The sequence below is a fragment of the Bos grunniens genome, chromosome X (genome assembly GCF_055505025.1).
Source record: "Bos grunniens cultivar Pamir isolate PY7600 chromosome X, Bosgru_T2T1.0, whole genome shotgun sequence".
In the NCBI taxonomy this organism is placed as follows: Eukaryota; Metazoa; Chordata; class Mammalia; order Artiodactyla; family Bovidae; genus Bos; species Bos grunniens.
Genome location: NC_141194.1, coordinates 50,522,148 through 50,538,128, shown reverse-complemented (window position 1 = coordinate 50,538,128; position 15,981 = coordinate 50,522,148). Strand labels below are relative to the sequence as shown.

At 38.7% G+C, this 15,981-nt stretch overlaps 1 protein-coding gene across 3 annotated transcripts in view; it reads right to left on the bottom strand.

The window, feature by feature from the left end:
- The window catches only part of WNK3 (WNK lysine deficient protein kinase 3), a 194,734-nt gene extending 179,368 nt beyond the window's left edge, over positions 1-15,366 (bottom strand). For 2 of the 3 annotated variants that reach the window (XM_086388563.1, XM_086388565.1), the window contains exon 1: positions 14,544-15,318. The gene's annotated coding sequence lies outside the window, so the exon portion shown is untranslated. Of the gene's footprint in view, positions 1-14,543 lie in introns of all 3 variants that reach the window. The other variant, XM_086388564.1, reaches the window with a different exon arrangement.
- Positions 15,367-15,981: the final 615 nt, after the last annotated feature.

Below are 15,981 nucleotides of genomic sequence, written 5' to 3'. Positions count from 1 at the left end.
TCTCTTCCACCCTCAGCAGTGCAGAAACATAGCTCAGTGACAAGGGATTGAAAATCAGGCCTCAAACCTGAAATTTCTTTACCGAGTACAACAGCTATGTATCATAACCTACATGTGACCATTTTTTCCTTCATATAATGATAACACATTGATTTAAGCCCTAGGAATATGCATAAAGACAATCACAAAAGCACTTCTATAGAGAAAGCCTCTATAGGGAAAATCTCATAAATCTGTGTCCCGTATCTAATCCTTCAATATATTTGATATACAAGCTTGGAGCATTTCAGTTAAAAGCTCAAGATAATTTCCCCCCATAAGCATATCATGGTTGTATCCATGGGAAATCCAGCATACAATCAGTATTTAGTCAGGGACTCAATAATTTCTTCAACTTTTGGAACCAGCAACTGTAAGACTGAATCTGTAAATAGCCAGAAATGTGGCTTCCCTGGTGGTCCAGTGGTTACATGTCCTCTTTGCAATACAGGGGACTTGGGTTTGATCCCTGGTTGGGGAACTAAGATTCCACATGTTGCAGAGCAATTAAGTCCGCACGCCACAACTACTAATCCAATGTGCCACAACTGGAGAGTCTGTGCACAGCAACGAAAAGATCCTGCATGAGGCTACAAAGATCCTGCATGCCGCAACTAAGACCCAACACAGCCAAATAAATTAACAAATATATTTTTTAAAATAAGGAATGAGAATTATATAATAAAATTTTCCAAGAACAATTCTCTCTCTCATACACGTGTGTTCATACCAATAAACACTCTAAGTGCCAAGCACCGGGTTAGGGTCTGTGGCTAAAAGAACAAAAGTCAGTCTTTGTCCTCAAGGAGCCTATAGTTTTACAATCTTAAAATATACCTCTGTTGACTTCTAGTTCAAGACAATGAACTGAACACCTATGTCTCTTGTACTTTCCAAGACTCTGAAAAAGTGATGGTAAGAGTACAGAAGTAAAATTACAAGTTAAGGACAGGAATGGAAAATGGCATAGCAAATACAAGATTTCAACAATTTATGACAGAAAGCAGACAAGAAAGAACTGGCTGATAATACAAATCAAAGGAATGCTACAACCTAAAATATGAAATAGAAAGGGTTCCAACCCAGGAGGAAGCAGACTTACAGGGCAAAACCCCAGAGGGGTTCCACACTCAAAGAAGACTGATCCTAAAGAGGGCTAAAATGAGAACAGGCTAAATACATGGATTAACTGAAGCTCTGAATTATGACAGTTGATGAACTCTCCCCCCAAAATAAATTCCTGCATACACAATACCGAATTCAACAAACTAGGAAGAATGAACAACAGCAAGGAAGAATAAGGGCACCCTAGTACAAAGCCCTCTGCCCTCTGGCATTTGGGCCCTCCAAGTGTAAAAGCCAGCTGCCCACACACTCCCCCCGAAACCAGTTGACATCCCTGCCTAGAAACACGGAATTCCCAGTCAGCCCTTCTACTAGTTCGTTATTTAATACAAACAGAATCAGGAGGCAGCCATTTGAAGAAAACCTATATAACACAGAAGAGAAAGAACAGAGAAAATGTCCTTGGAAGAGCTGAAATAATTCAAGAAATCATTTTAAATTTAATTTTTAAGATATAACCATAAGATTCAAAAATCAAAGAAAGAGGTATATAATGAACAGGTTCACTCCCAAATCTGTTTCCTATCCATTCAATTCCCCCCAACTCTCTCCACAAATAACCACTCATTAGATTTTCTGTAGCTCTCCAGAGTTTCTTAGGGCAAATAAGCAAATATATGTTCTCTCTCCTTTTCTACATGAAAAGTAGCATAATACGTATCAAGCATTTTTTATAGTCAGAATAACTTAAAATACTTTTTTCCTGGTCAGTACACAGAGGTTCCTTCATTCTTATTTTTATATCTATATAGTAATAGTATTTGATTATTTGCTATGACAGACAAAATTGAATATTTCATTTCACATATATGTATGTCTGTGTATATACATGTGTGTATTGTGTGTGAATGTAAATTCCCTGAAGTGGGACTGCTGGCTCAAAGGAAATTTGCACATTTACCTTTTATTGAAATACACTAATATATCAGTAAGAGTACACAAAATTCATGTGTATCTTTATATAATGCTGCCAAACTGTCTGCCACAGCATTGTACTGATTTAAACTCCCACCAGCAATGTGTGAAAGTGTCTTTTACCCCAGAGCCTTGACAACAACAATAAAAAAAGGTGCTGTCAAACATTTTGATTTTTAACACTCTGAAAGGTTTTAAACAGGAATCACAGTGTGGTTTCAATTAGCATTTATCTCATGAGTGAGGTTAAGCATTTTTCACATAAACAATAGAGTCAGGAATAAACCAAGAATTGCTATTATCACTGCTAACACTTAAGGAAATAAAACATGTCATACAAATACTGGAAAGTAAGAGACAAAACTCAAAACTTGCAGATTATATGAATATCTATCTAGAAAATTTAAGCAAATTCAACTAAAAAAAACATGATAGGAACTAACAACAAAGGTCAATAGAAACATTAAATGCAAAATCAAAAAATAAATCAATACCTTTGATACACATCAGCAATAATCAATTAGAAAATATAATTTAAAAAACAACTATCCTAAGGTAAAGGCTCCAGGGGAAGATGGCACCAGGAGAGGGCAGGAAGGGTGTCCTGAAAGAAAGGCAGGTCACTGCAATTACTATATATATATGTATATATATATGATATATATATACACACTCATAAGAGCAACAGAGCTATAAAATATTAATCTAGGAATAAACTCAAAAAGAAATATGCAACACCTATATAAAGAAGACTAAAATTTTTACTGAAGTACATAAGATACACCTTTCTTTGTTTGAAAGACCCAATATTAGCATCTTCAGAAACCCTCCTCTGAGATTATCCCAAAGTCAATGTAAGTCCAACAGAAATCCCAAAGAGATGTTTTTGTCCCAAACTGACAAATTGATTTGAAAAGAGTACAAGGAAAGCCAAGAAAATCTTGAAGAACAATGAGAGTTTGCCTTACCAAATAATACTTACAGCTATAGTAAGTTAAACAATGTGCTTTCATCACAGAAATACACAACTGGACTAATGGAGAACAATCAGTAGAGAAACAGACACATGTATGTATAGCAAGGTACTCCGTGGTAAAGATAGATTTCAAATTTATGAGGAATAGATAGCATAATAAATGATGTCAGAATAACTGGCTATCCATTTAGGGGGAAGAAGTTAAAGCCCACTTAAAACCAGTCACAAAAATAAATTTCGGATAGATTAAAGAGCTAAACATAAAAAAAAAAAACTATGTAACTATTAAAAAATATGGCAGAATATATTTCTAACCTGAAGAAAGGCTTTCTTAAAAAGATAAAAATAGGAAGACCATTAATAACAATGACAAAAAAATACATTTGGCCATTTGACCATGAACTAGGTTAAAAGATAAGCAACAGACTGGGACTGGAAGCAAACATCTGCAACATGCATAGCAAAGCATTAATATCCAGAATATATAAAGAACTAAAAAATCAGTAATAAGAAACATAAATAGACAATACATGCATGGCAGAGGGATGGCTCAAACTCCTTAGTAAGCAGGGAGATGCAAATTCAAACAATTCAATATCATTTTTTGTCTATTAGGTGAGAGAAAATTACATTATCTGTTACTATCACATTTTGAGTGTGTGAGAAATTTAGCACACCATGCACTGTTGACAAATAAACTGGAATAGCCTTTTCATATGGCAAATTCCAAATATCTAGTGCATACTTGTCATCCAACAATTCCACTTCTTAGTACTTACATGACAAATATTCCTGTATGTATACAAATATGTATGTACAAGGATTTTTTTACTGAAGGGCTTTTTATTGTTTGTAACAGCAAAAAAATGAATAAAATTTACATATTCATCCATAAGAGAAAGGTGAAATAAAAATGTACTACGTAATAATATGCATCTGTTTAAAAACTGAGAAATGGTTATACAGATGTATAAAAAGTCTCCCACACATATATATATACTGTTAAGAAAAGTAAGTTGTACAACACATATATCTATATATCATATATACATATGTTATATATATATATACACACACATATATAAAAACAAACAAAACTTTATGTTTCTAAATGTACTCATATATGTGTAAATGCATATTAAAAAGACTGGAAGGATATGCTCTAAACTGATTCTAGTGGTTAAAGAAGCATGTAGTATGAAATACTATGTCTCCTTTAAAAAGAACAAAGTCAACATACATATACTTACATGAAAGCCTTAACACATATACTTTGGGAAAAAAATAAGTCAAAAAATACATTTTATTTGCATATGCACATACATATACATGTAAATACAGAGAAAAAGGACTGTACAAGTTCATATTCAACTCTTAATAATGATTACCCACTGGGAGGGCAGGAAATTGGGTAAAGGAGGACTTGAAGGTTTTAATCTACCTCTGTATTATTTTAATTCATAAAAGCAGAATTGTCCATCAATAACCTGTACCAAGAACCAGTTAAAGATATTATAATTTCTTAAAATAACTGAAGGAAGGACAAAACAAATTAGGTATGTACAACTTATATCCAAATAAATATTCTCAGTTAACACTTACTGAATGCTTTGGGCTAAGCACTCTAAGTCCTTTCATGCATTTTCTCATGTAATCGTAAGAATCTTAAGATAAAATTATCCCCATTTTACAACTGAGAAAACTAGGCTCAAAAAATTAAGTTAAACTTTCCTAAGATTACACAGCTAGTAAAAACCAAGGACAAAATTAAACCCAGGCAACTGACTCCCAAATCCACTCGTGTGTGTGTGTGCATGTGTGTGTAAATCACTTCAGTTGTGTCTGACTTTTTGTGACACTATGAATCCTAGCACACCAGGCTCCTCTGTCCATGGGATTCTCCAGACAAGGATACTGGAGTGGGTTGCCATGCCCTCCTCCAGGGGATCTTCCTGACCCAGGGATAGAATCCCCATCTCTTAACGTCTTCTGCACTGGCAGGCAGGTTCTTTATCACTAGCGCCACCTGGCAAATCAATATAGGGCCACACATAATTTGGAGCCACATGTACACACTATACATAATCCTGAACTGTACAGATACATACATTAGATAACCACATCACAGCCCTTGGGAGTTTATAACTGTCTTCATCCTCATTTCCATCTTCCAGTTTTGTTTGGCAAGGTCATTCCCTCAATTAAAGATGCTCATTTTATGTGAAAATATTTCTGGATCCACATTAGAAAAAGAATCTAAATCATCTCCATCTTCCTTAAACAATCTCTATCTACCAATCACCTACCCTTAATCCCTAATTACCACTTTATTCAGTTTAATCCTTCACAACAGTGGTAGCCAAACTATATACAGCCCTCAGGCCAACCTACCTTACCTCCCAGCCTGTTTCTGTGAAGCAGCTAAGTTGAGAAAGATTTTTACATTTTTAAATGGTTGAAAAACATCAAAAGAAAAATGGTATTTCATGACATGAAAATTATTCAAAATTCATATTTCAGTGTTCATGAATAGCATTTATGAACACAGCCACTTTCATCATTTATATATATCTATGACTGCTACACAGAAGAGCTGAGTGGTGGCAAAAGAGATTCCATGGCCCACAAAGCCTAAAATGCTATATTCACTATCTGGTCCTTTATGGAGAAAGTTTATCAAATCTCGCTTTACAGTTTTCAAAAGAAGTTCATCTATTTAACTCATTACTCCTAACAACAACCCTGAGAGCTACTTGGTATTTGCCTGAATTCTGAAAATTAAGAAGGCTCAAAGAAGTTTAGTGTCTTGCCTGTCACAGAGCTAGTAAGTAAAGGCAGAATTCTGGAACCCAAGTTTTCTAGCTTCAAATCCAACATAATTTTTACCACACTACCACTTTCAAAGAACCCAACCCCTTCTGATTAATCGATGAGTTTAGACATTTGGTGCTAAAATTTACCAGATGGGGAGGGACTGGTAAAAGCTTTAAACTGGTCAGAAAACATGTCTAAATTGACTCCAAAAATAGATGAATAGGATACACTGCATTTCACATGTAGTTGTATAATTTACAAAGTATATTGTTTCATTTAATTTGCAAAGAAACCCTGCTAAATAGGTAGTGCTTTTGTTTAGTAACAAATAAGGAAACATACAGACTTGCAAAAGATTATACTAAGGCAAGACCAGCATCCAGGCTGACCCCTACTCCAATGACAGTTCCGACAGTTCTATTCGGGAACATTGTCTCTTCTCACAAGGAATGTACCTGTTGTTTTCTTTTTTTTTCCCCCTTAGAAATAAAAAGCAGTTAACTTAAAAAAAAAAAAAAAAAAGAGCATTTAAGAGAAAGAAACGAAAGCTTTATTTTAGAAAGGATAAACTAACAATTTAACAAAATAATACCAGAAGGGATACTCTTTAACATCTGGATCTCTGTTCAAAGTCACCTTCTCAAAGAAGCCTGACAAAATAACCATGTGAGCCAGAGGCTCCCCACAACACCCCAACACTCTTTAAAATTTTTTCTTCTTAGCATTTATTTTCTGAAATATTTGCTGACCATATGTTGCCCTCCACTGTAATGTAAGCTCAAAGATAGCAGGGCCATTGCCTGCTTTGCTTCCTTTCATCCATCCTCAGCACATCAATCCAGGCATACAGGAGGAACATAATAAATATTTGTTGAATGAATGGTAGAACCTACATGTACATTGGGTAAATCATATTCTGTAACTCACAGATTCAGAATAAGTTATCAGCATATTTGAAACATTCCTTAGCAAATGAAATACACATCTTCAATAAGAGCTTTTTCTCTTGCCAGAAAGACACCATCAAAGACGAATTCAATGGAAATGCCACAATTGCCCAGCAGGACAAAAATTATTCTCTGGGTAGCAGTGGATATAATGAGCTGAACTAGCACCTTATAGATCTTAAGACTGATTAAGCAGATTTTTCATTCTTGTATTAAAACACATCCTCTAATTTAAAAATTCTAATTACTGTCTCTATTTTAATTATACTTAACTAGAGGCTGAGGTTTAAGAATTGTGCTGTGCTAAATTTTAATTCTCATTTTTACAAGAAACCAAACTCAAATAATCTTACATTATCCCAATAATATATGATGAATGTAGCCCAAGCTACAAGTAAAAAGTCTCCACACGGTACTAACTGTTAAATGTTTTCATCAAGAAGTTGGCTCACAAACATAAGCTATACAACACACACACATAAATTACTTTCAGCATAAACCTAATATCAATTTCTGGTAATTAAAAACTAAATCTACTTTTTTTCCCCAGTAAGTAGAGATTTCACCCTACACAAACAATTTTAAAACCACAATAATATTCTTTACATAAAACATCACTCATGGGAAATTCCCTGGTGGTCCAGTGGTTAGAAATCCATGCTTTCACTGATGAATGTGAGGGTTCAATTCCTAGACAGGGAACTAAGATCCCACAAGCCATGAGGTGTAGCCAAAAAAAAACAAAAAACAAAACAAAGGGGGAAATAATCACTTATGTAACTTTAGCATAAGGATCGGAAAAGGCAATGGCACCCCACTCCAGTACTCTTGCCTGGAAAATCCCATGGACGGGGGAGCCTGGTGGGCTGCCGTCTATGGGGTCACACAGAGTCAGACACAACTGAGCACCTTCACTTTCACTTTTCACTTTCATGCATTGGAGAAGGAAATGGCAACCCACTCCAGTGTTCTTGCCTGGAGAATCCCAGGGACAGGGGAGCCTGGTGGGCCGCCGTCTATGGGGTCACAGAGTCGAACACGACTGAAGCGACTTAGCAGCAGCAGCAGCAGCCCCAGCAGCATAAGGATCATCTAGTTTGCCATACTGAAGTTTCCTGATCATAAAAGTCTCATTGATTCACAAAGAGTTTTAGAATCCCCATACTTCAAATACAAGACATGACCTTCAAAATGCATTTAAAAACAGTTCTTCCCCACAACTACCAAGAGTGATTAAGTATCACCACAAATAGCTTTAACATAGATGTATAGTACTATTATGTATTTTATAGTTTAAAAATCTTCAAGTTAATCCACATGCAAAAGAATGAAGTTGAACTCTTATCTCATACCAGATACAAAAATTAACTCAAAATGGATGAAAGACCTAAATATTAAAGCCAAAAACTACAAAACTCTTCAAAGAAAATATAAACCTTCATGATCTTGGATTTGACAGTGGTTTCTTAAATATGACACCCAAAGCACAAGCAACAACAGAAAAAAATAAACTGGACTTCATCAAATTTCAAAACTTTTATGCACCAAAAAACACTATAAAGAAAGTAAAAAGAGACATACAGGCACATGAAAAGATGCTCAACATCACTAATCATCAGGGAAATACAAATTAAAACCATAATGAGATATCACCTCACACCTGTCAGAATGACTATTATCAAAAAGAAAACAAATAACAAGCATTGGTGAGGATGTGGAAAAAAAGGGAAACGTCATGCACTGTTGGTAGAACTGTAAACTAGTACAGCCACTATGGAAAACAATATGGAGATTTCTCATAAAATTAAAAATAGAAGTATCATACGATCCAGCAATTCCATTTCTGGGTATTTATCCAAAGAAAACAAAAACACTGATTTTAACATATAATATGCACCACTATATTCATTATGGCATTATACATAATAGCCAAGATATGGAAGCAACCTAAGAGCCCCTCAACAGATAAATGGATAAAGTAGATGAGGTATGTATATATATAGATAAATAGATAGATAGATATAGATATATATATACACACACCACACACACACACACACAATGGAATATTACTCAGCCATAAAAATAATGAAATCTTGCCATTTCAACATGGATGGAGCCAGAGGGTATCATGCTAAGTGAAATAATTCAGAGAAAAAAAGCAAAACAAATGAACAAACATAACAGAAACAGAGTCACGGACACCAAAAACAAATTGCCAGAGGGGAGAAGGTTGCGGGGAGGGGAGAAATAGGTGAGAATGATTAAGAAGTATAAACTCCCAGTTGCAAAGTAAATGAGTCACACATATGAAATGTACAGTGTGGGGAATATAGTTGATAATTATTTAATATCTTTGTATGGTGACAGATGAACTAGACTTAATCTTGGTGATCATACTGCAATATATAGAAATACTGAATCACTATGTTGTGAACCAGGAACTAACACAGTGTTGTAGGCCAATTATACTTCAAAGACAAGCAAACAAACTCATAGAAATAGAGATGAGATTTGTGGCTACCAGAGGTGATGGTAGGGGAAAGGGGAATTAGCTGAAGGTAGTCAAAAAGTACAAATTTCCAGTTATAAGATAAATAAGCACTAGGGCTATAATCTGCCTGCAATGCAGGAGACCTGGGTTCGATTCCTAAGTCGGGAAGATCCCCTGGAGAAGGAAATGGCAACCCACTCCAGTATTCTTGCCTGGAGAATCCCATGGACAGAGGAGCCTGGTAGGTTCCCAGTCCATGGGGTTGCAAGAATCGGACATGACTTAGTGACTAAACCACCACCACCAGGGATATAATATTTAACATGATAAAAAATAAGGAGGGAGGTGGGAGGGGGGTTCAGGATGGGGAACACGTGTATGCCCACGGCGGATTCATGTTGATGTGTGGCAGAACCAATACAATATTGTAAAGTAATTAGCCTCCAATTAAAATAAATAAATTAAAATTTTAAAAAAGAATAATAATATATGGAAAAAAATAATTAGTACTGTTGTATGTCACACATGAACTTTTTTGGTTTGTTTTTTGGCCATGCCACGCGGAATGCAGGATCTTAATTCCCCAAACAGGGATTGACCCCGTACCCCATGCATTAAGAGCGTGGAGTTTTAAGCACTGGACCTCCAGGGAAGTCTCCATGAAAGTTGTTACGAGAATAAACCCTAAGACTTCCCATTACAAGGAAAAAAATTTTTTTTCTATTTCTTTAACATTGTATCTGTATGAGATGATAGGTGTGCACCACCTGATGTGAAGAGTTGACTCATTTGAAAAGACCTGATGCTGGAAAAGACTGAGGGCAGAAGGAGACGGGAAAGACAGAGGATGAGATGGTTGGATGGCATCACTGACTCAATGGACATGGGTTTGGGTGGTCTCCAGGAGTTGGTAATGGACAGGGAGGCCTGGCGTGCTGCAGTTCATGGGGTTGCAAAGAGTCGGACACGACTGAATGACTGAACTGAACTGAAACCTACTACAGTAATCATTTCATGATGTCTGTAAATCAAATCATTATTTTATCTCAATAAAACTGGAAAATAGATAAACACAGAGTGGAAAAAATTTACAATCATATGTCTGATCAGGCTCTAGTATTGACAATATATTTTATAAAAACTCTTACAACTCAACAATAAAAAGATAACCAAATGTAAAAATGAGCAAGGACTTAGACATTTCTTAAAAGAAGAGATTTAAATAGACATGAGCACATGAAAAGATGCTCCACAGCACTAGTTATTAGTAAAATGGGAATCAAAACCACAATGAGATATCACAAAACACCCACTAGATGGCCATAAAACACACACATACACACACACACACACACACACACACAAAATCCAAATGTAACAAATGCTGGGGAAGATATAAAAAAATTAGAACTCTTATACATTGGAGGTGGAAATGGTGGAAAACATTTTGATGGTTCCTTAACAAGTTAAACATAGAATTACCATACCTGTACATATCCAAAAGAAGTGAAAGCAGGTGTTCAAACAAAAACTTGTACACAAATACTCACACATCATTGTTCACAAAAGCCAAAAGGGAGAAAAATGCCAAATGTCCATTTTGAATAAACAAAATGTAGTATATCCGCACAATGGAATATTATTCAACCATAAAAAAGAATGAAGTACTGATACATGCCACAATGAGAATGAATCTCAAAAATATGCAAAGTGAAAGAATCCAGACACAAAAGGCTACATATTGTATGAAATATCTAGAATAGACAAATCCATAAAGACAGGAAATTAGTGGTGACCAAGGACTGGGGGAAAAGAGGAATGGGGAGTGAATACGTAATGAGCATAGGCTTTCCTTTTTGGGTGATGAAAATGTTTTGGAACTATATATGCAACATTATTAAGGTATTTAATGCAATTAAGAATTGTACACTCCAAAACAGTAAATTTTATGTTATGTGAATTTTATCACAATAGAAAGTTATAAGGTTAAAACACAGAAGATTTCTTCATTTCTATTTTCTAAAAAGTTCATGAAAAAAATAATATATTCCTTGAAGGGGCAATAAAGGTACACTTGCAGTAAGTTAATCTCAACATTTTCCAAACCAAATACCTCATAAGAAGCTCTACCAAAACAATTAAAACTGGCATCAGGACTTCCCTGGTGGCAAAGTGGATGGCAATCTGCTGGCCATCCACTGGCAGGGGACACAGCTTTGATCCCTGGTCCAGGAAGATTCCACATGCCACAAAGCAACTAATTCCGTGTGCCACAACTACCGAACCCACATGCTGCAACTACAGAAGCCAGTGCACCTAGAGCCAGTGCCCCACAATGAGAAGTCTCCACAATGAGAAGCCCTTGCACTGCAACGTAGAGTAGCCCCTGCTCACTACAATGAGAAAGTAACGAAGACCCAGCACAGCCAAAAAATAAAACAAATAAATAAAAATTTTAAAAACTGGCATCAAATTCTACTTTGAAGCTTTGGGAATTTCTGTATGAATGCCTTTATAGATGTTCTTTACAGTCATCAAATATATCCTAAAAGTACCATAAACTTTATGATCTCAAACAAAAATGGAAAAGACCCACACCTCTGAAAGTATTCTGGTTTTTAGCCAAGAGACATAATCAAGTATATCTGCAAACAGAGTTGGTCTACTTATACTAAGATGGGAGAGTGAGGAAGGAAGGGATTTTTCTTACACACTACCCCTCCCCCCTCACACACAAACATACACACAAAAATGTAGGCCTTCCCTTATTTTTAAGTAAATTACTGGACTGGAAATTTAATAGTAATATAACAGTTCTCATCTTTACTTCTGACTACTTTGATTCTGTGCAACCACTGGCTTTATCATTTCCTGGCTAAGTGACAGACACCTAAATGAAAGAAAATTCCCCTAGGGAAGAAAGGTAAAGTCCACATTACAAAAATTTAACTCCTAAAACACTATAGAATAATTACATCAATGAATGTAGACTTGTGATACAGGGATCAACATTGGCCTAGAAGTCAGAACTCCAGGATAGACCACTTACTTACTAGGGTGAGTCTTATTTTTCTGAGCCTTGTTTTCTTTCTCAGGAAAGGAAAATAACTTTCCTGCCTGCTTCCCAAAAGAAGTACAGTAATAAAAATATGTACAAGGTGTGATAGGACCACTAAAGAGGGGCACCTAACCTAGCCTGATGGAGGATGCTGGGAAAAGGAAAAATGGGGGATCAGGAAAGGCTTTCATGAATAATGACAGAGGTCAGTATAAAAAGAATGAATTAAAACTTAATGGGAGGGAGAGAGAGAGAATTCCAGATTTGGGGTGGGAGGGGGGCAGGATCAGAAGCAAAGCCAGAGAGATGAACACCACAAATCTGCTTATGCTGTTCACTCCTTGGTAAATAGTCAAAGGCTCCTAACTCTGCAGGGTAGTCCTTCACTTCAGCCTCAACCTGAGATTCCAGCCTTATCTCATTCCATTCTCCAAATATACCATGCTTACACTCCCTGCCTCAATACTTGAATGTTCTTCCACTCCAGGAACATCTAGTTTTGAAACTGGGAGACCAGCTTGCCTGCCAGAGTTGGTGCAACATTTCCAGGCTTTCATGGTGCTTTTATACTTTTATTCTACTGCTTAGTATACTAAGTATTCATTTAATCAAAGAGAATATGAACGAAGTATTAACTTTTTAAACTCTGGGTAGCCAAAACAAGGATTACACTCTTTCCAACATCAAAGCAGAATAAAAGAAAAAGGGCATGGGAAAGTTCTCAAATTTGCAATATTTCCAAGATAAATGAATATGTCATTAAAGTATGTAAAAAGTAAGCATGAAAAGTTGGAAACCCATAAACTATTAATCTTGACCCAGAACAGAATGAGACCATCACAAGACATCCTTACCAGAAGATATGAATTTAGAGAACAGCATGTCCAAGTAATCTGCAGTGATTTAAACTCACGCCAAAAAGTGTCAATTTTCAAACAAGGTAAATTCAGATTAATGGAAAAAAATCACATATAATTATTTTAGCATTCAAAATAGGTATTTTAGCTATCCTTTAATGCAAGGTATCTTTCCTTTGGAGTGCCGACTTTAAAACAATTTTTAAATTCATCAACCCAAACGACAGAGACTGTCTAGAAGACATCTACTGCTTTGTTGTCATATATGGAGACCTCTTTAAAAGTTCTCTTGGTATTACAATTTACTACAGATGAAAAACAGGTAACAATGCTTCCCCAAATTGAGTGTAATCATCACTATACAGAAGATTTCCACAACTTAAAGGCTACTTATCATACAATTGCTTCAGTCCACAGTAACTCTTATGAAGTAATAGCCATACCACTTGCATCTGTTTTGAGGATTCAATCTCATTTTAACAAGATCTATCAAGTCTCAAGATAGGGAGATACACACGTGCAGGTTATCCACCCACAACCCACTACGTAAATGTTTCACCATTCTTAACTAGACAAAACCTCGTACAGTACAGTACACCACACCACTTTCATACTAACCTCACCATACCATCTCCTTCCCATCCGATCAGTCACAGAACACACCGTTCCCAAATAACACCTCTCAATCTCCTTGAACCTAACCCATTAACACAAACATCCAGCAGCATTCCCCACATGAATACAGTCTTGTCGACCTTCACACATCAACTGAATCTCTAAATTAAATTCACTTTCCCTCATACACTGAAACTCAACTTCCAAAACCCGACGCGATCCTCGCTTTCAGTAGCTCCAATCTCACTTAAATGATCAGTTTGTCAACCGTCACCCGGTCCCCTCATGTAACCGCCTCACCTTCCCGCCCCCCCCCCATCCCCTAGTCTCCCATCAACTCCCAAAGTTGTCACTCCTCAACGAAAAAGACAAAAAAAAAAAAAAAAATGTACCTCAACCTCAAACCTACCCTTCCCCACTTTTCCCCTCCGAATTTTCCTCTCAGCCTGTTGGCTCACACCGAAAGCAGCTCCGACAACTCTTAACGACCCGAGCCGGGCCTCGTCCCACACGTCTCGGCGACTGCAATCACCCTGCCTCGGTCAAACCGCCCCCCACTAACGCGCTTACTCTGAACAGACTCTTGGTCGCCGCTGCCTCCCCTCCATTCATCCCCGGCCCATTCATCTCTCAGCCGGATCCCAGACACGCCCCCCGGCCTCCTCCCTCACTCCCACCGTCCCGGCCAGCTCGGGACCCTCACCAGATTAGAGGCTCTCGCTGAGGGAGACTCTTTTCGCTTCTCCCTCGCCCTCTTTCAAGCCTCCGCTCGACCCTCGAGTAGCCACACCATAGAACACGCAGATACACACACACCGCCTCCTCTGTCGCCTCCTCAGATGCTTCTTACTCCCCTCCTAGATGTCTCGCGCTCCGCTCCGCGTTGTGTGCGCGTGCGCGCGCGAGCGTCTCAGCTCGAGCCCACCCGGCCAGCTACCGCCGGTAGGTAAAGAGAGGGCGGGGTTAAGGGAGCGGGGTACGAGCCCAAGCTCGCGCTTGCCCGGGAGCTGAGCAGGCGCACGCGTACTCCTGTCAGGGAATTCAGATAGAGAGGGGGACGGAGGGGGGCGAGGAAGGGAGGGGAAGAAAGGAGGGGGGAGGGGCGGAGAAAGCAGACGGAGCAGCCCCAACTCCGAAGTGCCCCTATCGCAGCGAGGTGCCGAGTGGCTACCCAACTAGAGCGTGCGCACTCCTCTCCCACTCTCCTCAGCGCAGCGGGAGAGAGGGATGCTCGTCAAGAGAAAGGCTTCGCTCTTTTCCAAAAAGAAAATCTGTGGGGAGCCACGCGTGACATCTCCTGTGTGTTCAAAAGCTCTCCACGGCTGTTTTACCCTCTTCCCTTCAAAAGAAAATCCAAGCACACACTTCTTCCTAGATACCCACCGCCCATTCTCAGTTCTCTACATGCCTTTAAATGCGGTCGCTCGGCCGAGATGTGGTACTCGCCAGCATCTTTTCACCCGCCACCCCTAACTCCCTTTTTCCAACTCTCGACTTTTCTCGCGAGACCCATACCTGCCGGCTTCGGGATTAGAAGTCGAAGCACACATTTACAAATACCGGTCTCCCGATTATGCTGCGACGGCAATAGCCATAGTATGTACCCCCTACCCTCCAGGACCGCAGTGCGCGCGCGCGGGGGCTGGGCAACCACGAAAGCTGGGATGGAAAAGGGAAGCTATGAAACGGATTTTTGACGGCATGTAACCGCTAGGCCTGGGCACGTGCCCTGCGCCTCGCGGGCGGGTGCGGTGTACCCTGGGAATTGTAGTTTTTGTTCCCACCTCCAGTCCCACTCCCACCTCAGCCTTACTTAGGCCTCTGTCCAAGAGGGGGATTACTGACACCATTTTGCCGGGAACAATGGCCCTCGGCCGAGGCAGCGGAGGGTGGGGGAGGGAATAATGTTTTAAGGGTTCAGTTAACCTCCCCTGGCCCCTCGGTGCCATAGCAACCCCTCAGAAACCTGGCCACTCCCCCTCGCTGCTCTGCCGGGCTCCAAGATTGCGCGCATGCGAAAAGGTCACCTCCCGGTGAGGCTGGCTCTCACCGTCTCCTGCAGTCCACCTCCCAGATTCACTAGTTAGTTGTTAGTGACTGCTACCTTCTTTGAGCTTTCACAGCAGGTTAACCTCCACGCA